The 26,764-nt window shown below is 38.5% G+C and overlaps 1 protein-coding gene and 1 long non-coding RNA gene across 5 annotated transcripts in view; one reads left to right on the top strand and one right to left on the bottom strand.

The window, feature by feature from the left end:
- chl1b (cell adhesion molecule L1-like b) overlaps nucleotides 1-26,764 on the top strand; it is a 150,906-nt gene that overhangs the window by 23,182 nt on the left and 100,960 nt on the right. For 2 of the 4 annotated variants that reach the window (XM_039747860.1, XM_039747867.1), the window contains exon 2: nucleotides 25,268-25,391. The exons of the other annotated variants lie outside the window; for them this stretch is intronic. The gene's annotated coding sequence lies outside the window, so the exon portion shown is untranslated. The remainder of the gene's footprint in view (nucleotides 1-25,267; nucleotides 25,392-26,764) is intronic. 4 annotated transcript variants of the gene reach the window in all.
- Nucleotides 14,465-26,560, bottom strand: LOC120525522. Its single transcript, XR_005632968.1, has 5 exons — nucleotides 26,431-26,560; nucleotides 19,188-19,331; nucleotides 17,205-17,320; nucleotides 15,556-15,677; nucleotides 14,465-15,259 (listed from the first exon to the last, which is right to left on the bottom strand). It is a non-coding gene; the product is annotated as an uncharacterized LOC120525522 (long non-coding RNA).

The raw sequence follows: 26,764 nt of genomic DNA, 5'->3' as shown, positions 1-26,764 counted from the left end.
CAACTATATACATACAACAACAACAACATCATTTATTTATATAGCACATTTTCATACAAGTGATGTAGCTCAAAATGCTTTACAGGATGGAGAAAGAGAAAAAAGACAAAATTTAAAAATAAAATTAGGCAATACTAATTAACATAGAATAAAAGTAAAAAAAATAACTCCAGAAAAAAAACTCTAGATGGCTGGAGAGAAAAACAAAATCTGCAGGGTTTCTGAGGCCACGAGACCACCAAGCCCACTCTAGGCATTCTGCCTAACATACATGACCTCAGTCAGTCCTCATGGTATTCAGGGTTCACATGGAAGAACTTGATGATGAGGGTCATGTGGACCTCTGGCCTTCAATCCATTAATGTAGGCACTGCACGGTGCCTTGATCAGGTGGTGGTGGCACCGATCACCACCACAGAAAACCGGAAAAAGAACAGCAGAGAAAGTAGGGATTAGTACAGATTTTGGAGCCACCATAAATGATAATGATAATTAATTGAATATTCAGAGCATCAGGATTTAACTAAAATGAAGCTATGAGAAAGCCATGTTAAAATAATGAATTTTTAGCAGTTTTTTTAAAGTGCTCCACTGTATTATCCTGGCAAATTTCTATCAGTAAGCTATTCCAGATTTTAGGTGCATAACAGCAGAAGGCCGCCTCACCACTTCTTTTGAGTTTAGCTCTTGGAATTCTGAGCAGACACTCATTTGAAGATCTAAGGTTACAATTTGGAGTGTAAGGTGAAAGGCATTCCGAAATATAAGATGGAGCGAGATTATTTAAGGCATTGTAAACTAAAAGCAGCATTTTAAAGTTAATTTTAAATGCCACAGGTAACCAGTGTAACAACAACAACAACAACATTTAATTATATAGCACATTTTCATACAAACAGTAGCTCAAAGTGCTTTACATATTAAAGAATAGAAAAATGAAAGACATAATTATAAAACAAAATAAATCAACATTAACATCGAATAAGAGTAAGGTTCAATGGCCAGGGGACAGAAAAACAAAAAAACTCCAGACGGCTGGAGAAAAAATAAAATCTGTAGGGATTCCAGACCATGAGACTGCCCAGTCCCCTCTGGGCACTCTGGACAGTGTAGTGACATCAAAACTGGAGAGATGTGCTCAGATTTTTTTTTCCTAGTTAAGATTCTAGCAGCTGCATTCTGCACTCGTTGCAATTGATTGATTTATTTTTTGGGTAGTCCTGAGAGAAGTGTGTTACAGTATTCTACATTAATCATACATTACATACAAGTGTACTGTATATTCAGTGTGACATGAATTAAAAACAATGATTAAAACTGTCAGCTTGGACTTTAAGTTAAATGCCCTACCTATTGTACCAAACAGCACACCAGTCTAATGGCATCAATCATTTGGCAACACTAAATGTGACAGATGAGGTGGAAAATTTAAAGAAAAGCTCATTCTGTCATTAAATGTAATTTTTGGTCGACCCCCAAGTGCCTTACACTTCAGATGCCGACAAATGTTTCTTGAGTGCTTTGTCTCATTCTTTAAGTATGCTTTACCTGCCTGTTTATTTGACCTGCGCCTGTTTTATTAGGCAATACTTTGGCATACTGCACTTAATGTCAGCAGCGTACTGCCTGACCAAGTCTTCAGAGCTGAGTGCCCTCTCAGCACATTGCTCTAGCTGCAGCTTTCCAGATGAAAAGCATGAGGGCAGTGAACAAGGTGTGCCCTGTTAAACTTGCTACACCATCATATGAGTGCAGATTAGGGCACGTCAAGAGAAGTGTGATGAAGTACTAAAGCACAGCTGTAGTTTATTACTTGAAAGCTGTGTTTCAAAGGAGAAGTCAAGAAAACAGTCATACAAGATATGGTAATTATTAGGCAATACATATCAACAAACCTTAGGCCAAGACTGAGTCTGAAAGAGCAAACAGTATCATAAAACCAGAAAAGAACGAAACCTCAGATGGTTGATTCAAAAGTAGTACTAATAATGGTAATCAGAAAGGTGGCATCTATTGGGGGTGGGGGCACTGGGTTAGTTTTCTCCAGTCCTAAAGGTGAGGGGGCACTGCTCCCCCTGTCCTGAATCAATGCTAGAGACAAGTTGTACTGGTAAAATTCCATAAAAGATGTTGCTATAGAATACTTTTAAATATACATCTCTACTCCATCTGTCAGCATAGTGTTACCAGGGCAGTCCTATAAACCATACACATATACATTTAATTTATGCTCGCAATCACAAAATCTGACATATTTGAAATATTATAATCATCTTTAAAGACTGCCCCATAATCCCCGTTTACTCTGTTCAGGCCAGCATCTGCAGGGAACGCATCATCACCTCCCACTTTATGCACCATATCAGAGAATGTTTTAAGGAAGAAGGTGACTGTGGAGAAGCTTTGAGTGAACCAGGTGCAAATGTGAGGAGTGTCTGAAGTAACCTACAATGTCTTTCAAAAAATAGACAAAGCATCTCCTCTTTCAGGTCATGTTCCTCAAACGTATCAGAGTTTATTAAGCTTTGCTTAAGCAAATGCATTGCAGCAACCCTCTGCTCCTGAATGATGGATCTCTAAACCAAAGCAATAAGTGCTGTCAGTGGTAGACTGTGGTGAAATTGAACAATTAATATTCAAGTCGTAGTCTGTAGCCCTAATGAATATTATAAGCTGGCAGTAATATCAGTACTTTAATCAGTAGATATACAGTAAGAAACAGAGTGGAAAGGCACCATGGTCCTCAATGCAATCCCACCATCCAAGCTCCATGTTTTATTTTCCTCTATTCCTTCCATCATATGACTGCTGTGTAATTAGAATTGTGCAGAAAAGAAGAACAAATAGCAAGCAAGAAGAAGGGCCAGGAGTGAGGCCCCAGTTAAGTCCTGTCTTAGTTTCTTTTCATTCCTTATTTCTATCACCCCCTAAATACTGTATGTTTTCTTCAGCCAGCAGCACATAGTGCGGTTTGCTTCATGCACAGAGACGATGGCTTGTTCAACAGAAGCTGGTTTCATGCAAAGCAGACAGACACACGAAAGTCGCCTTATTATTCTGGGTATGTTGACGGCCCTGTGTATAATGATGGTGGATTCATTGCCTCAGTCACTGCAAGTGTGGAGTGTTGAGTATTTGGTCTTTCCAAGCATGTTGGCTTAATTGGACCAGCGTATCAATCTGCCAGTACTGTGGCACTTGTTTTTTCTTACTATTGAGACACACATTTTTAATAATTCTGAACTCCTCCAGACATTTTAAATCCTTTTTAAAATGTTTTGAGAAATCCACTTTTTGTCAGATGCTCGTTTTGCTTTTAACCAGGCTTTACTTTTCCCTATTAAAAGTTTAAAGCGTATTACATTACTTAAACAAGAGATTTGTTTGTCCAGCTGTAGCTCAGCTCTTTGAATTGTGAGGGCACAATGCTGATTAGGATTTACCATTAGCCATTTAATTGAATAAACAGAAGAAGAAACAGACATTCACATTTTATGGTTTGCATTTTATTTCTACTCATGTTTATATTCTATTTTAGGAATTGTTTAAACAATGGAAGAGTGTGTAACCTTGGCCCAGCTGGTACCTTCATAAAAATACTGAACTTCATTTGTCATAAAGTTAGAAATAAACCAATTGATGGTGACAGTGATAATATTTTAGCAAAGTTGAGTTTTGTATGCAGGCAAATATGTGGGTCTTACATATGTTAGTACATAAGTTAGAGTCATTACACAGACATATGTTTAAAAATGGCAATGAAAAACACATGCATGTAATTCTCAAACTGACCTAATTCAAGTCTACAGGGGACGTGAGACTATGCTTGCAGCACTAGCCTGTCGTGAGGTGCTAAAACATCGTTTCTAAAACAAATTGTATCTAAAGTCGATGCCACATTACATGACTTTTAGTCATGGGTTATATCAGACTTGCCAGTTGAAGTTGCTGATCTCATCACTGAACCAATGTCTTTGGGTATGTGTTTTGTCTTGGTAGAGTAATATATTGCTCTACTTTCCCCTTTTGTTTTATTAATATGTAGCTTTTGTCAGAATGCCTCCAATCTCACAGACTTACCACTGTTTATAAGGTATTGTACCATATAACTTCTCCCCACCTTCCATTCTACAGCTATAACCTCAGGCTGTTAGGTGTAGTAAGAGACAAGCAGGAGTTAAGTTACACTTTAAATAATGTATTATTGATAATATTCATAAATAATAACAATATGAAAAGTAAATTTGAATATTGGAAACCATACAACCTGATAAATGGTGATGCGTCGTGTCAGAAGGCACACAGACTTGTAAGTTACTTAAAATGTCTCTAATTAAGTCTTCATTTTTGGTCAGCATTCTTCAGAACAGGACGCATGCCTGTCTCAATATGGCTGCCGAGCTTTGCTGTTCATTGCGTTGACCCTTTCAGTTCATGGTGTGACAGAGAGATGCTTCTTCATTGATGTTTAGTAAGAGAGAGATAAGGAGGGGTAAAGCAAGCAGATTTATAGATTTTCTGTCAAAACCCCTACAGCCAATAGGGCATCGTGTTACTTAAAGGCTTCTGATACAAGCCAATTCCAAACAGCCATACTTCAGACCAATTGGGCAGAGAATACCTTCACATCTGCCCCCGTGAAGCTTGCCAGCTAGGCAGTCTGGCTTTCCTGTGGGGGTTGATTGAGAGAACCCTGCGGAGGAACATTTGCCAAAGTTGTTTGAGGCATTTCCCCCAAGCCTATCATAAAATTCATTATACTGACTTAGTCCTAGGGGGTAAACATGAATGCTCCTCACTAATATTACCCTAATATTACATTGTTTTGCCTAAGTTACAAATAAAGACATAAAAAAATATTCATCAACTTGTACAGCACAACAGCATGTCACATGTACTGACTGTTTGTCGACCATCCAGCACAGTCATGCGTGCCCCTTTAAGAACAGTTAACAGGTAAAGTGAGTTCAGACACTTTTTTTTCCTTCTTTTCTATTGTGGTATATAAAACAGGAGACATCAGACACACAAGTTTCCCTTCTGATTGTGAAGTCCAAAACTCCTGGGTTCCTTATACCTCATCACTGCTTTATATGAATTGTTATTGATTCTCGGTTCTCATGCGCACAGTGCCCACCCCTACCATTAACGATGGCTTGAGTCGTGGACTAGTTGGACTGAGCTGCTGGGCATGTCAAATTATACGACTGCTGACTGCCTCTGATGTGCTAAGATTATGTAGAAGAAGGCGATGACTCCAAATCACTGGAAAAGTAATCTGACCTGACATGGCCTTTACATTGAAGTGTCTAAAGGCAAAATCCATTGAAGTCCATTTACTAAACCCTCCATTCACTTCCAACCCCATTTAATTAAGTTTTAAAATTTCCACAAGCTAGAGCTTATTCAAGCATTAGCCACATTACATCTTGCCTGAAGAAGGGACCTAAGTTGCCTTTAAAGCTTGCATTTTGTAATCTTTTTAGCTAGCCGATAAAAGGTGTCACTTTGATTGAGTTCTCATTACAAGCATTAGCTATAAATCAGAAAACAGCCCAAGATAGGATGCCAGTCCATTGCAGGGCACACTCATTTACATACCCATATATGGGTGATTTCGAGTTACCAGTTAACCATGTGTGCTTTTGGCTTGTGAGAGAAAACCAGGAGCACACAGGAGCTGTAAGGCAGCAGCAGCAAGAACCGACTGCACTTCTTTAACCAAATCACAAGGACACCAACCACAGCTCTAGTGTTACATTACTTATCCAGGACCATTGAAGAAGATCTGCAGCTTCAAAATGTTGTGTCATTCTAAACTGTTATCCTTGAAGTACTGAAGGTCTCTTCATTTAATGCCCAGCCATATTGGGTCTTGACTTCAGTACTTAATTGTATCTTTACAAACAGTGGCTTTGCTAGATGGAGAGCCCAACTCTTCCTTCTGCCAAATGACAGTGAGGTGGGAGCAGAAGGTGAGCTGGATACAGGATACCGATCCTCCATTTGTTTTATATTTTGTGAACATTTTTTTTTAATTGAAGAGTAGAAATGCAGAAAGAAACAGGATGCATCTCTCTATTATAAAAAAAATCTTGGGAGGAGACAAGGTGTGATTTTCTGAGAGAGACACTTTCATGTCCTGCGAGACGAGTCATTGACGAGACATTGGCGCGGTACACATGCAGAGCAGGTTAGAGATAATGGAAGTCTGAAAATTTGAAAGTCTCTATAAAAGCATAGTAAAGGATAGTATTACTCGGTGATATAACGGAACAGCGAAAAGAGATCGAATATATTGTTTGGATTTAAACTTTAAGTTTAAAAGAAAAAAAAACTAGTGTTTCTTCCCAGTGAAGAGGCATATCAACGAGAATTAAAAGATATGTTGGTTGGTGAAAGTGAAATCCCACATGAGAAAAAGTCCTGCCCACATAACCACGCACACGGTTCAATCATTTCTCATTTGTGTGAATGTTATTGTCTGACACATTTCTTGTAGAGAAAAAGAAACGATATTCACTCACGGGCAGTTATACAATAGCATTGTCATGATTTTATTCCAAACACGGAATCAAAATTCAATGAGATATTGATAAAAAGGTAAAAGCGAAAAGAGATCGAATATATGGACATAGGTGATATGACAGAAGTATGTAGATATTATTTGGCATTAAACTTTAAGTCGGAGACTTGTAGATCGTCTAATTCGTGTTGCCATCAGGGAAAAGTAGTGTTTCTTCCCAATGAAGAGGCCTATCCGCGAGATTTTAAAGTTTTGTTGTTTGGTGAAAGTGAAATCCACATACACAAGCGACAAAGATGCGAATTGAGCAGGGGGTCAAGCCCCCTAGTGAAATTACAAAATAAAATATCCCCCCACCACAACCCGGTCAGCAGCTAAAGTAATCATACATGGAGAAGGTGACTAGAATACTCCATTAGGTTTGCTTTAAAAATGTGTGTGCATGTGTTTTCAATGTGCTTTCGCTTTCTGTCATTTGTGTGTGACTTGTCTTGGATAAAGACTGAAGGATGATGACACCATAGCTGTAGCAGTAAGGAAAAAGTCAACAGACGTCTCTAAATTGGCTCAGGATCAGTGATTGAACCCATGATTGTCTCATGTATCATCAGACAGAAAGTTATTACACTATTTTGTATGCTTTTTTATTATTTATTATTTGTTTTCTGATTGTTGTATATAAATGGATATCTCTTTTTCTCATTTAAGAATACAAGACCTATTTTCTCTTGGGTCTCCTCATGATATTCTGATTTTTCCCATACATTTCAAAGATATACAATTACGTTTGAGTGATGACTCTAAATTAGCCCATACCACAACATTTTTGTTTAAAAATGCACACATTAGTCTTTTATAAACCATGAAAATGGAGACTTTTGAAAATGCTCTGCAGAGCTGTATACTTCCTCAAATGCTGGTTTGGCATTGCAATATGGGTGAGTGAAAACATACATTTTTAAAAATGCAGACTCCAATCATTTGTTCATGCTTATTATTTAGCTGTTCCCTGATTGGATGCTCATTACAACATCTCATTCCCTGATTGGTCACCCTTCATGAAAGAAAACTGTTATCTAGCATAGCGAACACAGAGGAGCTGCTTTCACATGACGCTTGCTGTGTTGTTTGCTTGCTTACAGCTAATTTGTGATTTTCAGAGACTGAATGATGCATACATGCACAAAAAGCAAATAATTTACAGGTTGCTACATTTTTTTAGATTACAGTAAATCCTGTTGAGACAGCATTATGATCCCTTCAAGGACTTTTCCTCCAATGCACACATGCCCAGTGTAGACAATACATTTGTAAGCGATGTTAAGATGCTAATGTGGATGGAGATCATTTTGGTTTAAAAATTACATTTTAAATTAAACCATAGGTGTGGGTGTAGCCTTAGAGTGGTTGTCTGAATGAGCAAGCCATTTAATGGACTGACTCAGCATTTACTTCCAGGATAGCCTCTGGCCCTTGTTACTCTGATTAAGACAAAATGGTTTTACAAAATGAATGGATTATTTTATGACGGAGACAGTGCTAAAAAAGAAGGCAGTGGCGACATCAGAGGCAATCATCACTAATGTGGCCCAATGTGGCTGTCCATGATGCATTGCCCTGGAGCATCCTTAGCCACTGGACTACAGCAACAGGTGCCACTGAGCCTCTTTTTAGCTCACAGTCATCAGATGTGTAACGCCTAATCCATTCATGCCCATCATAGCCTGTTATAACAGACACATTGGCATAGCAATAATATTTCCTTTATTATGATATTATATTACAGTCCTGGGTCTTGCACTTTCATAATAGTCTGTACTTTGTTTTATTATTTTTTAGTACTTTATAGACGCTTTCCCACTCGAGGAACTTTTTTCAGGAACCAGGATCTTTTTCGAGACTCAGAAACTTTTGTAACATTCCCACAGTAGGAACTCAGTTCCTGGTAGGTAGTTTTTTTAGTTTTTTTAGCACCTACTTCATTGTATGTAGTTTTTTGTTCAACCAGGAAAAATCAGTTGACTACCAGTACTGGTGCCATCTTAAAAATCTGTTAGTAGTTTAAGCTTAAAGTTTTATTCTGCTGGCCTAGCTCTCTTTCTCATGGGTGGGAGTTGATTTGTTTTAAACTTATTTTTGTAAAACCTGACTTATTTGCATTTATTTGATTTTAATAAGTCATGTCAGTCATTTTCCAACCCGCTATATCCTAACAAAACAACATCAAACAAAAAAAAAATCTGTTAGTGGTTTGGACTTTGGAGAGTTATCAGCAAAGATGGAGCGCCACACTCCACACCACATCACTCTTCATAGCCACCTCCCTGGTGCACCGTGCCAGACACTGCATCAAAGCAATAATCTGACCCATGAAATCACAAAGCAGTAAGGTGGGGTGCTTCAGATCACTCCTCACTTCACACTGTATCACTCTTCTTTGCACATCACATATCTAGCATAAAGTTTGCAATTCCTGTTGTGTGGTGGAAATGCAATGCAACAAAGTGGCCAGGGATCGAAAATGGACCAGGGGTCTAAATCATTCAGGAACTCATTGGTTTCTGAAAACAAAGTCCCTGGGTGGGAAAACACCTTATGTTTTATGTTGCTGCTGTAGTAAACTAATTTCTAATTTTGATATCTATCTATCTATCTTATGTTTGACAAATAATGGCGCTTCATAGCTCAGTTAAAATCAAGCAGCTATTTTTTCATTAAAGGATGAATGTCTATGTGTGCAGCTGTGTGTCCCCTTTTGATAGGGTGATTTGTATAAGTAGTTTGTGATGTGCCATCTGTTGGAATGTAAAATGCCATAGATTTTTTTACTACATGCATTGCAAACTACACTCACCTAAAGGATTATTAGGAACACCATACTAATACGGTGTTTGACCCCCTTTCACCTTCAGAACTGCCTTAATTCTACGTGGCATTGATTCAACAAGGTGCTGAAAGCATTCTTTAGAAATGTTGGCCCATATTGATAGGATAGCATCTTGCAGTTGATGGAGATTTGTGGGATGCACATCCAGGGCATGAAGCTCCCGCTCCACCACATCCCAAAGATGCTCTATTGGGTTGAGATCTGGTGACTGTGGGGGCCATTTTAGTACAGTGAACTCATTGTCATGTTCAAGAAACCAATTTGAAATGATTCGAGCTTTGTGACATGGTGCATTATCCTGCTGGAAGCAGCCATCAGAGGGATGGGTACATGGTGGTCATGAAGGGATGGACATCGTCAGAAACAATGCTCAGGTAGCCAGTGGCATTTAAACGATGCCCAATTGGCACTAAGGGGCCTAAAGTGTGCCAAGAAAACATCCCCCACACCATTACACCACCACCACCAGCCTGCACAGTGGTAACAAGGCATGATGGATCCATGTTCTCATTCTGTTTACGCCAAATTCTGACTCTACCATTTGAATGTCTCAACAGAAATCGAGACTCATCAGACCAGGCCACATTTTTCCAGTCTTCAACTGTCCAATTTCGGTGAGCTTGTGCAAATTGTAGCCTCTTTTTCCAATTTGTAGTGGAGATGAGTGGTACCCAGTGGGGTCTTCTGCTGTTGTAGCCCATCCGCCTCAAGGTTGTGCGTGTTGTGGCTTCACAAATGCTTTGCTGCATACCTCGGTTGTAACGAGTGGTTATTTCAGTCAAAGTTGTTCTTCTATCAGCTTGAATCAGTCTGCCCATTCTCCTCTGACCTCTAGCATCAACAAGGCATTTTCGCCCACAGGACTGCCGCATACTGGATGTTTTTCCCTTTTCACACCATTCTTTGTAAACCCTAGAAATGGTTGTGCGTGAAAATCCCAGTAACTGAGCAGATTGTGAAATACTCAGACCGGCCCGTCTGGCACCAACAACCATGCCACGCTCAAAATTGCTTAAATCACTTTTCTTTCCCATTCTGACATTCAGTTTGGAGTTCAGGAGATTGTCTTGACCAGGACCACACCCCTAAATGCATTGAAGCAACTGCCATGTGATTGGTTGATTAGATAATTGCATTAATGAGAAATTGAACAGGTGTTCCTAATAATCCTTTAGGTGAGTGTACATTCCAATAAATGGTACATTGCAAATGTTAACGCTGAATATGCTGAGGTTCATGTTGATTAGTTAGATTTCAACCCGTCTTTGATGGGTAGCACAGTTAGTAACACATAAACTATATAGTCATTTCTATTTTTCCACTTCAATTAATGCAGGTCTGAACCTCTTCAATTCAAATCACTGCTCCTTCAGTCATGGTATTTGAAATCATACATCATGTTTCTAGAAGAATACATTTTAATTTTAAGAAGATTTGACTGCTACAGAAATACTGAATGCAGAATATTTCACAAGAAAGCAAACAGTTAAGAAATGATTCCTTATTTGCATATCCTGTGCCCAATCTCTGGCTGGAGACAAACCGCACATTTGCGTCCTTGCGAATATTTTTGTGTTTGCAATGCCTGTGCCTGCTCATACATGCTGTTTGGAGAAAAGTGATGAATCAAGGAATAGGAAGTATGTGCTGCCAAATTCCACTCACAATTAACATTCAGATTCAGAGGCCAGTAAACTGGTGTTTACTTGGGCTTATTCTATGTGAAAGCTGCATCAAAAAATGTGATCCATATATTGTGCCAGGAGGTAAAGGATCAGACTAAATGGCACAGGAATCAAAACACTTTTAGAGTTATTTGCAATTTGTAGTTTATTGGAAAATGTGAAAACTGAAGATGGAGCATCATTTCAGTGGCCTTTCACTGGCAGGTGACTGACTCAGTTTTGCTTTCACTGTAGGAGTTTACCATAAAAGCTGCCCCAGGTGCTTTCCACAAGTTTGAAGACCTGACAGTGCAGGAGAAGTGAATTAAACTTGACAGGCTTACTTCAAATCCCCCCAGTCTAGCAAGACCGAAAGCTCTTCAACGCCGAACATTGTGCACCTCTCAAGTTCAGCACATTTTTGTACCAAGTACAGTGTATATACTTTTTGCTACATTGCAATATTTTATACATACATTTAGCTTGTATTTACACATACAGTATAATTATTTTTTGTTTTGGGAATATGAGATGCTGTATAAGCTGAAGAACATAAACATCCAGAAAGACATTTTAAAGGAAAATTACAGATTCGGGTTTGAAAATGGCTGGAATTAATGATTACAGTGAGATGGATGGGAGCACATAAGGCAGCAGTGGTCTATCTACTGTATCTTATATGAGTTAACTTCTGAAGTGCTGTCATGCTGGAAATCATCAAATCATCATTGTATCATTTTCTGAATCAAGCCACCATTGCACAGCTGAAGACCAAAGAAAGCACAGAGACAAAAGACTGTTTGTTTTGGAGTTCCACCTCCCCATGTGTGCTGGGTAAGGTGCACAGAAGGTGAGTGCCGGCCATGCTGTGTGAAACACAAAAGGTCAGTTAGGACTCTTCTGTTTGTGCACACCGTGCACCACCTAATCCTTGCCAAATAAGATTTAAAGGGACTTGTGTGGCAGCTTGCTTTGTTCAGCTCAATTGCTCCATCAGAGCCAATGTCCTGTTTCTAAATAAACTCACCCTTTTTAATTTAAAAAAAAAACAAACATTGAAAACGAAAACCAATGGGTGTAATTAAAACAATATTAAAAATAAGAGTCTACTGTGTAATGAACTAGTTTATCAGTGTTATATGACACACTTCATGTTATGCACATTTTATCAAACTGCAAAAAGGGCTCACAGCTGATATCTCTGGATCTGAAAAACCTGATGCTTTGTGTTTTTCTACTTAATAACTGTACAGTAATCCCTCGCTATATCGCTTCGACTTTCGCGGCTTCACTCTATCGCGGATTTTAAATGTAAGCATATCTAAATATATATCACGGATTTATCGCTGGTTCGCGGATTTCTGCGGACAGTGGGTCTTTTAATTTAGGTTACACGCTTCCTCAGTTTGATTGCCCAGTTGATTTCATACAAGGGACGCTATTGGCGGATGGCTTAGAAGCTACCCAATCAGAGCATGTATTACATATTAACTAAAACTCCTCAATGCTATAAGATATGTTTCCGTGCGGTGCTTGATTGTTTGCTTGTCTCTGCCTCTCTCTCACCCTCTCTGACATTCTCTGCGCCTGACGGAGGGGCTGTGAGCAGAGGTGCTGTTTGCCTAGTGGATACGACGCACCTCTAAGAAATGCCGCTTTATCCCGGTGCTTCCAAAAGCACACTTATTGATTTTTTGATTGTTTACTTTAATCTCGCTCTCTCTCTCTCTCAGACGTTCTCTGCGCTTGACGGAGGAGATGTGAGCAGAGGGGCTGTTTGCTTAGAAGATACTGACGCTCCTCTAAAAAATGCTGCGGCAAACTTAAAAGCACACGTATTGATTTTTTGATTGTTTGCTTTTCTTTGCAAGCGCTCTCTCTCTCTCTGAAATTCTCTGCTCCTGAAGAGAAGAAGATATGTTTGCATTCTTTTAATTGTGAGAAAGAACTGTCATCTCTGTCTTGTCATGGAGCACAGTTTAAACTTTTGACTAATGGGTGTTATGTCATGTCTAGAGGGCACTAATAATGTTAACAGTGTGGGAGAGTTTATTAGGCCTTAAAATATATAAAAATAACCATACAAACATATGGTTTCTACTTCGCGGATTTTCACCTATCGCAGGGGGGTCTGGAATGCAACCCCCGCGATCGAGGAGGGATTACTGTACATATATTATAGCTTTTAAAATATATTGGAGCCCACTCCAGTCGTGTTTCTTGCCAAATCTATTAAAACAATATTGGAAAGTAAACTGTTTGCATATCTGAAAGTTTCTGTAGGGATATTTCATCTTATCATCAGTCCCACAGATACGTAACACTTCCATTGGTCAGTTTACCAATACATGAATGATTGCTCTAGGAGACTGAGTCATACGCTTGCCCAGTGTTGTGCAAGTTCACACCTCACATGAACTCACTCAAAGTTCAGTTCACATAGATTAAAATGAATAAATTCAAGTTCATAGTTCACCATTTCAATTCTAAACTAGTTCATGTTCAGTTCATTTTGTATTTTTAAGGAGTGAGAATAAATGACCCATGAGTTTACTTTTTTAAATTTTGCATGACTTATAATAGGCTATTAGAGTGTTCTTGAATAAAATGCAATATTTATGAAAACTTTTTTTATTTAAATGCACTTTATTGAGTTATATCCAGCAACAAACACGTATAACCATATATGCTAATATCCTCCCGGTCAAAAAAAGAAATGAAATAGATGCAAGTATACATATAAATTACTACTCTATTTCCAACCGTGTCACACAAATAGTGGCTGTGGAACCAGAGTGTAGGTGAACTAACCTGTTACGCTGCTGGTCAAAATTCGTGTCACATATTGCATGTCCAACAGGGAAAAGTATAAAGTGGCCTCACTAATTACAATGTTTTCCGAAAAGCAAAAGTAGAGCTTCACCGCATGCTCGTGTCAATGGGGGTACAGCTTAAGCACAAGCAGGCAGACACAGACAGTGTCTATTTGGTTATACGTTATTTTTTCTGAATACAAATAAATGGCATTAAACGTTGCCAAAAATACCAAATTTGGATTTGTAATTTTATTGATTTCCTTTCATTCTCAATTTATGGTTTTAGGGCCCTTCTTGTTAACCTGTAAAGGAAAACTAGGTTGACGAAATGGATGAATAGCTGTAGCTACCCAGCTTCCAGTACGATAAAATGGATGAATAGTACAAGTTGCTGCAGTCTCCATTGCCTCACTACTGAATCAAGCAGGATAACAAACCTGCTGAAGGGTTATAAACATTCCAGCCCCCAGCAACCCTAAATTTCACACTTTTGTTCACACAATGGTCACATGGTTATAGTTAGTGTGCCCCTTGTGACCCTGTATTGGAATACAGTGCTTCATAACTTAATTGGAATAATAGGTCATAGTTAATTATGGCCGTAAGAAAAATGGATAGGAAACTGTGACGATTTTATACTCAATATTTTACATTTTAATGGCTGAATAACAATGATTTTCTTGCTAAGATTAACACATCTTTTCCATGGATTGCATTTCTTTTAAACAAGGACATCATATTTGCGAAATGTTATGTGGTTCTTCTTCTTCTTGGCTGACTACTATAAAGGAAATAATGTTTGCACATTCCTTGTTCGTTCGCTTTTCCCATTTGTACACAGACGACAATGAATAGCCGATGTATGGCAGCTTTGTTCAGATGATTGTCACTGGTTTAATGAGCTTTCTTTGCCAAGCTAGTGACTTTGGTAGCACATGTCTGCACACTGAATTCTATTCTTGCTGACAGGTCGTGTGGCACTAAGCTTGGGGAAAATCTGGATTCCTTTATTTATTTTTTTGCTTTTCTTAGCTTTCAGTTTTTTTTGTTGAGTTGCAATAAATACGTTAACTTGTTATGATGACTGCATGTGCAGAAATTCAGGAGATGGAAGGAGACAAGATGTAAGTAGAGCCTTTCTTTCTCTCACTCTGTTGCGTAGTAGATGTTTGTATAAATGCGTTTAGGTGTACAATTTAAATAGCAAATAAAGCAATTCTGGTACTCAAGCACATAAGCGTTTTAATTACAACACCATCCAGTTACAGTCTTCAAATGTAAATATGAGCTGAGCAATCGTATCATCACAATGGAGGGTTTGCTCAATTTTCTCTCAGTTCTGAAGTCTTGTTGATTCCTTTATTTTCTGTTAATTAATACAGACAGCACATTGAATGATCAAAACTTTGTAACGTCATGTTTTGAATGTTACTACACCACAGATATCGTGACCTTTATGGGGTGAATATCTAAAGCTTTAAACTCTTGCTTATCTAGAGTGTGCAAATGCTGCTTGTTATATTCAGATTGAGAGTCGTCTCCACATAATTGCTTTTAATTATATAATTATTTGCTGCATGTTTAAGTAGTATGTTATTAACTTGTAAAACACTATTCAAATAAATACATTCAGCAAACCTGTATTGGAAGCACTTTACTTACTGTCATAAGGTTTGGAATGTAATGACGGGGTGTTGTAAGCACAACTTTGAAGTATCATTATCTTTAGGAAGGCCATCCAGCTAGGAATTCCCTTAGAGCATTCCATAATTCAAGTTTGGAGGCTTGTAGAATAAAAAATCAAAAGCGTTATTAGGGTAACAATATTTATCAGTGAATCAATTTAAGTTGATTGTCAAATGGCTCTGACACTGAAGCAGACAGCATAGTTGGTGCCATGTGGCTACTAATTTCCTAATTAGCGACTCCTTCATGCTTTCAGTTTATTCAGTTCTATTAGTTTTAACCCTCCATCTATCTGCCACTGACTGTCTTTGACATTAATGCTATGGTCATTATGACTTCCAGAGCACCCAGTACAGCTAAGAAGCTTTCTTGCCATATTGCATCATTAAGAGAACACTGAGCCATATGACTGCTGTATGATGATGACAGAACTTCAACTATAAGCACATTCATGCCAACATTACCCATGGTGTGACTCTATCACTAATATTAAACAGAAAGAGTTCCAGGATAGAAGAAAAGCAGCTTCTTCCTACGGAATTTCAACAACCACTCCGTGCGGCCTTTCAAAAATGTGTAACTAATGCTTTGGGATTGCTTATTGCATAAGATTTACAGACCTTAAAGGGTTCAGTTCTTCAGTGAATGATTAAAGAACTTCACCCACATTATAATATCCCTTGTATTCACCATCTTGCCAACAAAGTCTTTATGATACATATCAATGAATTCCTATTAGTACTAGTACTGCTGCTACTATTACTACTATTAATACTAATATTACTAGTACTATAGCTTTTACAGCAGACACATGAACCTCCATGACTCCACGAGTTACATTGCTTTGACTTCTACATTCTTCTCAGACATTTTCATTTTATGTCAAATGCAACATTTTAAATACGAGTGAAAATATTCTTATTTGTTTATACTTTTCTTATATATATTTTTTCTTATATTCTTATTCATTTAAAGGTCGACTATGTTCAAAATAACACCAAAATCATGTTATTTCTTTCTTAAAATAAATGAAAAAAAAGTTAAGTTAGGCAATTGCAAAAAGTATACAGAACTGAATCAAAACTGTGATTCAAAATGGTCTGTGTGTTTTGTAAGACATCTCATCCATAGTTTGTTGACTGTTGTGAACTTGAGAGTTCCTAAAACACATAGTCCCAAAAAATTCCCAAAAATGCCCACTAGAGGCAGTGTCATCTTACCAGCATCATACGCCCCTGGGCAAAGTAGTGTGCCTGGGTTCCTGTTTTGATAGCAAAACAGAAACATAGCATTGTGGGCCCCTTTGCTCCTGGGGCCCCTGGCCAGTGCCCATATGTCAAACTTGGCTAATGACAAGGGCAAACACAGAATCTATATAAATAAAAAGAATTTATCCATCCATCCATCCTTCCATGCATTATCCAACCTGCTGTATCCTAACACAGGGTCACGGGGGTCTGCTGCACAAAAATTCTTTGTAATAATAAGAGGCTCTGTGGAGCACAAAATCCAAAGCCGATGAGTTCAAATCACAAATTCAGGGAATAGTAAAATAACAGAGCAAAGGGGTAAAAAATCTAGTAATACACAAGGCACAAGAAATAATCACAAATCCAGGAACTCACCAGTCCCTGGTTCATACGAATGATCCACAAGGAACTGTGGGCTGTCCCCACCTTTACAGGGCTGAGGGCTGTCTGTTACAGTGATGGGCAGATGGCCCAGCATCCTAGGGAACCATCTTCAAAACAAGAAGACATACATAGACAAAATCAAATACAAAGAATAATACATAGAATCAAAAATGAAGAAAGAAAACATAAAAGAAGGGTTTGAACCCCAGCCAGGGAAGCAACCCTGGTTAAAATATAATATTCATCTTAGACATCAACTAAGCAAAGAAGAAGAATAACAGTAAAAGAAAGAAGAGGCTTGTTTTATCGTGGTAGGGTTCTAGGGTGGCCCTGTTATTACTTTCAGACTCTTTATTATTGTTTGGTCGTGTGAAAGTATTCACAAAAGGTACTTTAATCTCTAAGGTTCTTTTTAAATTGATGGACAAGGTAATTCAGGAAATTCCTCAATTTTTAGCCATGATTTACATGTACACCCTGCAGCAATTACCTATTTAATATTCACTCTTCACTCCTGTCCCAAACACAACAGTGACCAACAGTGGCCAAGGACCTTCCGCTGCCCCTCTGGGTTACAGATCAAATACAAAGCAAGAATACCTCAACAGAGGTCAAGGGCTTATCTCTGCCCTGGGGTCACTTCTCCTGAAAGGACTACACTGATCTAGCAGCGCAAGCACAGCTCGCACCTGAACAAACATGTAAGACATGCTCTAACAAGGCGAGGAGGTTTTCCTACCAGGTTATCTTTGAAAGAGCAAAGCAAACAGTAAATCACTGGGACAAGCACACTGGGCAGATGACATCATATTTGAATTTTGCAACTGCAAATTTAAATGCAAAACAGTTTTGTTCATCCTGTATGCTTCACTAAATCCCCCAGCAGCTTCAAACTGTCCTAACAGCTAAAAGGCACTTGCTCTTTATTAAAATATCTGTCCAGATATTCAATTAATGTTTAATCAGCTTCTACCTTGGTCTTTGTGCGTTTTAACAGATTTGCACTTCTATGTGAACCAGTTCTGTATGTAGTATATTCGAACACTAGAAGATTAGAACAATCTTGATGAGAACAGGCCATTCAGCCCAACAAAACTCTCTGGTCCTATTCACTTCATTCTTCCCAAATAACATCATGTCGAGTTTTCAAAGCCCATAAAGTCCTACTGTCTACCACACTACTTGGTAGATTATTCCATGTGTCAATAGTTCTTTCTGTTAAGAAAACCTTCCAAATGTTTATGCAAAATATACCCTTAACAGGTTTCCATTTAGTAATATGTATGATCTTATTCTTGTATTTTACCGGGGAATTGTTCACAGTGCTCTGCACCTGCCCTCAATGAAAAGCGCCATACAAAAATAATCCATCCATCCATCCATTTTCCAACCCACTAAATCCGAACACAGGGTCACGGGGGTCTGCTTGAGCCAATCCCAGCCAACACAGGGCACAAGGCAGGAACCAATCCTGGGCAGGGTGCCAACCCACCGCAGCCATCCATTTTCCAACCCACTAAATCCGAACACAGGGTCACGGGGGTCTGCTTGAGCCAATCCCAGCCAACACAGGGTGCAAGGCAGGAACCAATCCCAGGCAGAGCTCCAACCCTTCGCAGCATACAAAAATAAGTTGTTTTGTATTGTATTATAACTAAACGTGCATGTTGCAAACTTAAGAAACATTTAACAGACATTAAAGAATGTGACTGACACCTTAAATAGATTCCGACATTTTTAAAAAGTTCTAAAAAATGTTATAATCAATATACATTATGCACAAAATAATAATATAATAATAATACAGCTTTGAAGAACACATGTGCCAATTTTATTCTCAAACAATCGTGGTGCAGTGAAGCTGTGTGGTCTGTGTTATGTGCAATTTGAAACTTTTAAAATGAAAATACACAGTTTTTAAGGGTATATACAAATTAGGAACCACATAATAACTTTCATTTTTTGTATTATTACTTTGTAATGTTAAAAATATACGTATGTTTCCATGAAAATGGCATCCTTCTCAAAGTGCTTCCTTAGGCGATCACCTCATATCCTCATCCCACATATGTAGGAGACAAGGGAAGATGAAGTACTGGGGTACCTCAAAGGCGAACCCTGTATAATTGATGGAAAAAAACAACAAAATATAACAAATTTACAAAGGGACTTTTCAGACTGAAATCAAACAACAGACTGATGCAAAATGGCGAAGAAGCCAGATCAGAAGAGGCGGAGCCAGGAAACCGTGACCTGGAATTGACCCCAGTGAGATTGTCGGTTTTCTGATCTGTAGGGGAGAAAGAAGGAGAAGCATCAGGCAACAGTGCCAGCACTCGACTCGGGGTGGAATTATCATTTGATAAGCCTTCAAGTTGTCTCCCAAGCGCACATATGTGACAGCATGTAGAGAGCTCTTAGCTTATATTGGTTCATACCTGGCATTCTCTGAGTATTACAGGCATAGTAAGATCTCATCTATTCTCTTAGTACAGTAGATGGAAGGCTACAAAACATGTTTCTTTTAACTAGCAAAATTTTGTCTGAAAAATATGTCTCAATATGGTATGTAAAATATACAAGGAAATCACACCAAAGAGTTGTTTAAAAGTCCATCCTCATGTCAAGACTTCAGTGTCATCTTTCACCAGTCTGCTCACTGTCACGTTTTAGGTTTGGATTAAAGTGAAATTTCATTTGCATATTCTAATCGACATGAAAGATATTGCCATTCTTCAGAGTTATGATAAATGTAACAGCCTTACTGTAACATTTCCGTCTTCCTTAACTGTGAAAGCTCAGGAACACAGTTTACAGTGTTACGAAACACATTAAGTTTAGTAAATTGTTAAAAAAAGCAAAGCATCTTTCATTTCTGAATTTGGATATTGCAAATGAAAGCTTTGTACAGCAAGATTTTGTTCTCTCAGCCTCAGGTGCAACGCACAGAGCGATCCTGGAGTGGGTGCTCTATCCCTGTCAGACTGATCCTTTTAATTTTAAATTCTCACTCAAGCTAATCTGCAGTTCTTCAGCATGCATGATGAAGTCCACTTAAAGGTGCGGAGAAGGTACAAACACCACACAGGTATTGACAGGGCTAGCAGATGAGGCACTGCCCTGCCATGCTGCTCCCCCATAACATTTCAAGTGGAAGAGAAATATCTTAATAAAAAAGACATGGAAAGGGTATTAATTGATGTGTATTAAAAATACAAATATATGTGAAATTCCTAGAAGTAAAATGGAACAACCATTTTTGATTTTACTGGATTTATATAACAAAAATGTAAATAGCCATAATAGGCCAACTTCTGACAGGAACTGGTTGCTCCAGGTGTGAGATGTTTTGTTTTATGCTGCATATAAAAAGACGAAATGTAAAATTACAAATGATTGATAGCAACTACCCTGTTATATACTGTTAACTGGATGTAAATAGTCCTTATTTTTAACTAGTACAAAGCACAGTGGTTAAAAATACATATAGCGATGCATTGCAGTAGTGGGCTTTTGAGGTTTCTAAACTTTGCTGTAGGACTCCTTATCATTACAGGAGACAACACCAGCGATAACGTTAAAGGGATGGTTCAAAGTTGTATTGACATCAAAGCCTAAAATTATAACTGCTTCATCATAAAGTGAAATTGAATAAATGTCTTGCAATAAGAGACAGTAAAAGTTACTAATGCTGTCCATGATATTCTTAACAACAACGACTTGGCATGCACTTAGAAATCGCACTTTACTCTGCTGCATCACGGCCTAGCTCTGTCGCACTTAGTAATGACAAGCAAGTGTATGACAACTGTTGTGATGTAAGATTTTGCATATAACTTGATAAATGTTTTGTATGTCTTTATTTATAATTTAGGCAAACCAATGTAATTTAGTGGTACCTTGGTGAGAGGCATTCTTGTTTATCCCCCCCATGTTTACGACTTTTCTTTGTAATTTTACGACAGGATTTGGGGGATGTGTCTTAAACCAGTTTGATGAGCATTTCTTTGCTAAAGTCTTTTCCCCCATCCCCCACACAAAGCCAGGTTAGTGTAATATATGGTCTCTTGGGCAGGAGATAAGATGTTCTATTTCACCCATTGGTCTGAGGTATGGCTGTTTGGAATTGGCTAGTCTCAGAGGCCTTCAAGTACCATGATATCCTATTCGCTGTAGGGAGTTGGACAGAAAACCTATAAATGTACTTGCTCAACCACATTCTCTCTCTCTGACTCACATATGATGGAAGAAGCATCTCTCTCTCTAACCAACATATGATAGAAGAAGCATCTCTCTTGCTAACCTGTGATGATGAAGACAACACAATGAAGAGCACAGCTCAGCAGCCATATTGAACAGACATGTGGCTGAAAGCTGAGCACCAACGATGCCTTAACTAGAGACATTTTAAGTAACTACAAGTCTGTGTGCCACCTGAATTACACATCACCATTTTATCAGGTTGTATGGTTGCCAATATTCAAATGTACTTTGCATTTTGTTATTATTTATGAATATTATCAGTAATACATTATTTTATGTGTAACTTAACTCCTGCTTGTCTTTTTACTACATCTAATTGCCTGAGGTTATAGATATAGAAGGGAAGGTTGGGATAAGTTATATACAGTGGTAAGTCTGTGAGATTAGGTATTCTAAGGCTACATATTAATAATACAATAGGGGACAGTAGAGCAATATATATATTACTCTACCAAGATAAAACAACAACTCTTTCAAAAAATCTAAGATTTTGCTTAGGTCAAAAAATAACATTTTATTGTCACATGCCGACAGTGCAATGATATTCCTATCCTCACATTGACCAACACACACCACACTGCCACTGTCCATGTCCAGTGACCTGAATCTCACTCCATGGGTTATGTAAAATATAACTTTATAAAATATGAATGAAGCAGATGAGTTTCCTTTCATGGACAGTTTGGCAAAATTAATTTCATCTGCAATATCGCAACCATGAAACAAACTACAATGAGTTTTGGGATTTTTAAAGTGTTTCACGGGTAGAAAGAAAGGAATATTGCTCTTTAAGGATTTGACAACATGTACCTTCCATTTAGACCAGAAAAACTGGTCAGAAAAGAGTCTAGATGGTGAAGGTCCTAGGACATAATGTCTGCACTGGCCGGGTGTCAATGTGTTCTGAGATTAGTTGGCACAGAGCGTGATATAACAGGATGGCACAGTGGTACAGCGGAACTGTTGATAGATTCCTGGCCATTGTGCCTTTTGTGTGTTTCCTTTGGTTTCCTGTTGAATTTCTCCAGGGCTGTCAGTTCCCCACTCACAACACAATGACTTATACTTGAGTTGTGTGGTGGCTTTCAGCTTCTGTTCCATGGGTGTGCATACGTTCTGTCCAGGCAAAGCTCCTCTTTGTTTATCAGGAGATGAAGACACCACTTTAAAAAGAAAAGCGATGCAAAAGCAGCCATCAAATATTAGTAGACATGGCAAGTTGAAAATGTGAGTTCGTAGAGGAGAAGGAGGGTTCCCATGAAAAAAATCTCACCTACTGTATATAATACATTGACTTTGATGGTGGGTGTCAATGTAAATAAATAGGAGGATGGGAGAATGATAAAATATCAAATCAAACTTGTAAATATTAAACCATTATTCAGACTCAACCAAGGAATATCTACAATAACCTCAAGTTACACTGGTAGCCATGTATTAAAATGATCTTATTTAGAAAGTTAGCAGCAGTTGTGAAGTGGGTGTATTTGAACCAGTTGCTTTTTATTCTCATGAAGCTCTGACCTGAATTTAAAATGTGGAATGCTATAAGCAGTGAGGGAGCTCAGTCTGAGAGGATGCACTCTGCTTGCCGTAATACTTGCTTATTAAATACCTCTGGGACCTTCTAACTTTGTTCCTCCATTGTATAGTTTCAGTAATCTTGTTTTTGTTGTTTACATTAGGATTTTGTGGTAAAGTGAGGTCTGCAGTTGATCTGCATCTATTTAAATAAATAATCGCCGCACTCGCGGCTTGGTAGGAGGGAGCTTAGTAGCGTGGCAAGAGAGGTTCCTGGGCGCGATGCGGCCCACACTAATTGCACAGGTGTAGGATCATCCATGACCCTAATTGGTGGCGGGAGCTGCTAATCGACACAGCTGTGCCACATCCCCATTTTAAAAGGGGAAGCGCGAGTGTGAGGAGGGGAGAGGATCGAAAAGAAAAGACAGAACAGAGGTTACTGAGGGAAGAAGGCAGGAGGTAAAAAGAACCGGTGTGAGCGTGAGCAATCTTAACAGAGCAGGCTCATGAGAGAGAAGGCAGGCAGCTGGGAAGAGAGCCCTGGGAAGGAGTGTGTGGCCGACACTCGGGGCCAATCGGAAGTGGTTGCTCCAGCTGAGCTGTTACAAGGAGCAGGTGTGACCGGGAGTTTGCGTGGCCTGCCACAGAAGACTTGGAAAGCAGCAGAGGTCAAGGAGCTGGTGGGAAACCAAATCTTTGTCCACCAAGGAAGCCTGTTCGTAGCCATGAGACGGCAGGCAACCAGACCTGTGAAAGGTCAGCTGCTCCTGTCAGTAAGACAACTCCTCTGCTGCAAGGTCCGTACAGGAAAAGCAGAGGAGCCGCCAGTGTTAAAAGAAGGCAGCACTGGGCTTTTAGAAAGGACCGTTCCTGCCAGTGGATTATAGCCTTGTTTTAAAGAAGACTTGGTTTGATTTTAACCTCCATCTTTTCACCTGTTTTTATGGATTATTTATTTATAAATTTTGCAGCACTGCACTTTCTTTTTGGACACTAATTTGTTTGAGAATTGCTTTTAATACGCTTTTGCACCTTCCCCTTGCTTCATGTGGTGTCCTTACTTGCACAGCTCATCTCGATCATGACTATTGGTGGTGTCAGGTTCAAGAGGCTCCCAAATGAGAAGAGGGAGCATAGATCACAACCCAAACCGTCACAGATTTCCAGCTCATCGTTAATTAAAACAGACTCAATATAAGCTTTATGAAAAAGTGAGATAACCTTTCAAGCTAAAAAGATACAGCTTCCCAAGACCAATGAGATGTTGTCATCCATTACTGTTGACTGTATTCATGTTTTTTCATAAAATATAATGGAATATAAACCTATGAATTTTAAAAAAGATTTTGCTCTGCCTTGTTTTTTGAGAAAAGCACTAACCCTAAATAGTTAGATTTTTAATACTCAAAGAGCCCCTAGTTTGAAGATCAAGGTGAGGTTGTTAGCACGTTTCTGACTTCAAAACTGGTTCTTCATCTGTTAAGACGCCCACATTTTTTAAGTTTGAATTGTTCTGAATGTCTAGCAGATGTAGGCCCTAATTTTTAACTTTTTGTGGCTTTATGCACAAAACTGACTCATTTCATATTTCCTATTTGTTGATTATTATTATTATGTCTATGAATGAATGTTAGAGCATACAAATAATGTATAATGAACGTTTTAAGAAGAGCAGACCATTCATTTCAACATGCCTGTCGCTCCCTGCACATTTTACTATGTTGACATGATTGAAGGTACCTAAAGAGAAATGTATTTGTTGTAAACCAGCGTTTCTCAACCTTTAATTATTTGCGACCTGAGTTTTCATAACAGTTTTCATCGCACCCCCCTAACGTTTTTTTGAAAGGAGCCCACTAATACCAATTTGTTCTTTTTTAATTAATGATATATCATAGATGCATATTTTATTATACCTACTTAACTTGTATCGACATTTATCTAACTCTGTATTTATTTTTCTAGTATCAGAATGTAGTTTAAGTTAATTTGTTTTGGTTTCAATAGATGTATTTTTCATATTTTTGATTGTTTTCTATTAATTACATCTTCACGCCCCCCTTCTTGTTACTTCGCGCCCCCCTAGGGTGGCCCACCCCACAGTTTGAGAACCACTGTTGTAAACAAATGTCCTTTTTGTCGTAATAAGTGTACCAACAGTTTGTACCTAACGACTGAAACCGGTGTGATAGTCACAAATCTGTCCTTGGTGCCACCAGAACATAGTGCTCATGTCCCCTGACTTTGGTGTTTGTGACTCTCCACAGGAAATATAAGAGGTTGGCCTCTGCAGGACACCAGCTAGACTAAGACTAACAGCAGAGCTCAGCAACAACTCAATGGCAGGAGAAAGAGCAGTCAGATCTGGAAGAATATAAATGAAGCTTCAAGGTGAGCAGGAAGGCACTTTAGTTTGTGTTTTTGCATACTGTGCATTCCATTTAATCTGTTTGTATGTACTGTATGCTAGTGCACCAAAGCCTCAAAATATATTGAACAAAGTCTGACAAATTGTGTCAGTTAGAACATTCAAACAATTGTGACGTGAACCAACCATTTAGACCAACAAATTCATCCATCCTATAAGTTGATATTGCCTTAAATAATATAAAGTCAAGATTTGAAGGTCCCCAAAGTCCTGCTCTTCACCACACCACATGGCAAGTCTCTATGGCTCTATACGCAAAGAAATAGTTTCTAACATTTGCACAATATTTGCTCTTAGCAAGTTTCCAATGGTGTCCCGTGATCTTGTTGTAAAAATCATTTTAAAGTAACAGCTGGAATACACTTTATCAATGTCCTTCATAATTTTAAAAACTGCAGTCATGTCACCTCTTAATCCTCCTTCAATCTCTTCTCATAGCTCGTACCTCTTAGTCCCAGAATCATCCTAGTTGCTCGCCTTTGGACTTTCACTAAAGCTGTCAATATTTTTAATATGAAGAGCAAAATTATACATAGTACTCAAGGCCGGATTAAGACCCCCAAAGGCCCCTGACTGAATTCTATCTATCTATCTATCTATCTATCTATCTATCTATCTATCTATCTATCTATCTATCTATCTATCTATCCATCATCATGGGGCTTTCGATTGTCTCCCACCCAGTCACTGCCCTTGCTGTCTTTTTATTCCACACCATGCTAACACCATGTTTTTTGCCACATCCACAGTTAAGGATAATCTTGCAATTGCAGCACACCCTTGCCCCAGTCCACTTCATCTCACCAGATCTGCAATGTCTTATTGTCGTTGTCAAATTCTCAAAAGAGTTTCACCAGCTTACCATTATAATATAATCTCTGTATGCTCTATGAGCCAATTTGTGTTTTTATTTTATGTTAGAGTTTGTCATACCAGGAACTAGATTTCCTTTCCAAGGTTTCCCAGGTTGAACACCATCATCATCACACATATTTTACTTACCTTTTATTGCTCTTATTGTACCAGTGTGATTTTAGTGGGCTAAGGTTGCTGGTCCAATACCCAACTCTTCTTTTTTAGCCAGGCTTCAGACCAGCCACGGCAGAGAAAACCAATTTTATTTCTACTTTTGCTTATGTTTGCATCTTGATCTTCCCCTTTAATGAGTTTGTGGTTCCTGTTACTAAGTATGTTGTGACCTTTGCCAGACGTGTTTGTGCAGATTCTTGGGTGTGATATCAGGTGTTACCATCTTATATAAAAATGAAGGCTGCCTACATTTCTTTTCTGAACTTTAATTAAAAAAAAATGAAAGCTTACCATCCAAAAAGAAATT

This window comes from Polypterus senegalus, chromosome 1 (assembly GCF_016835505.1).
Source record: "Polypterus senegalus isolate Bchr_013 chromosome 1, ASM1683550v1, whole genome shotgun sequence".
In the NCBI taxonomy this organism is placed as follows: Eukaryota; Metazoa; Chordata; class Cladistia; order Polypteriformes; family Polypteridae; genus Polypterus; species Polypterus senegalus.
Note: the sequence above shows the minus strand (reverse complement) of the source record. Positions and strands in the feature narration are given on the sequence as shown.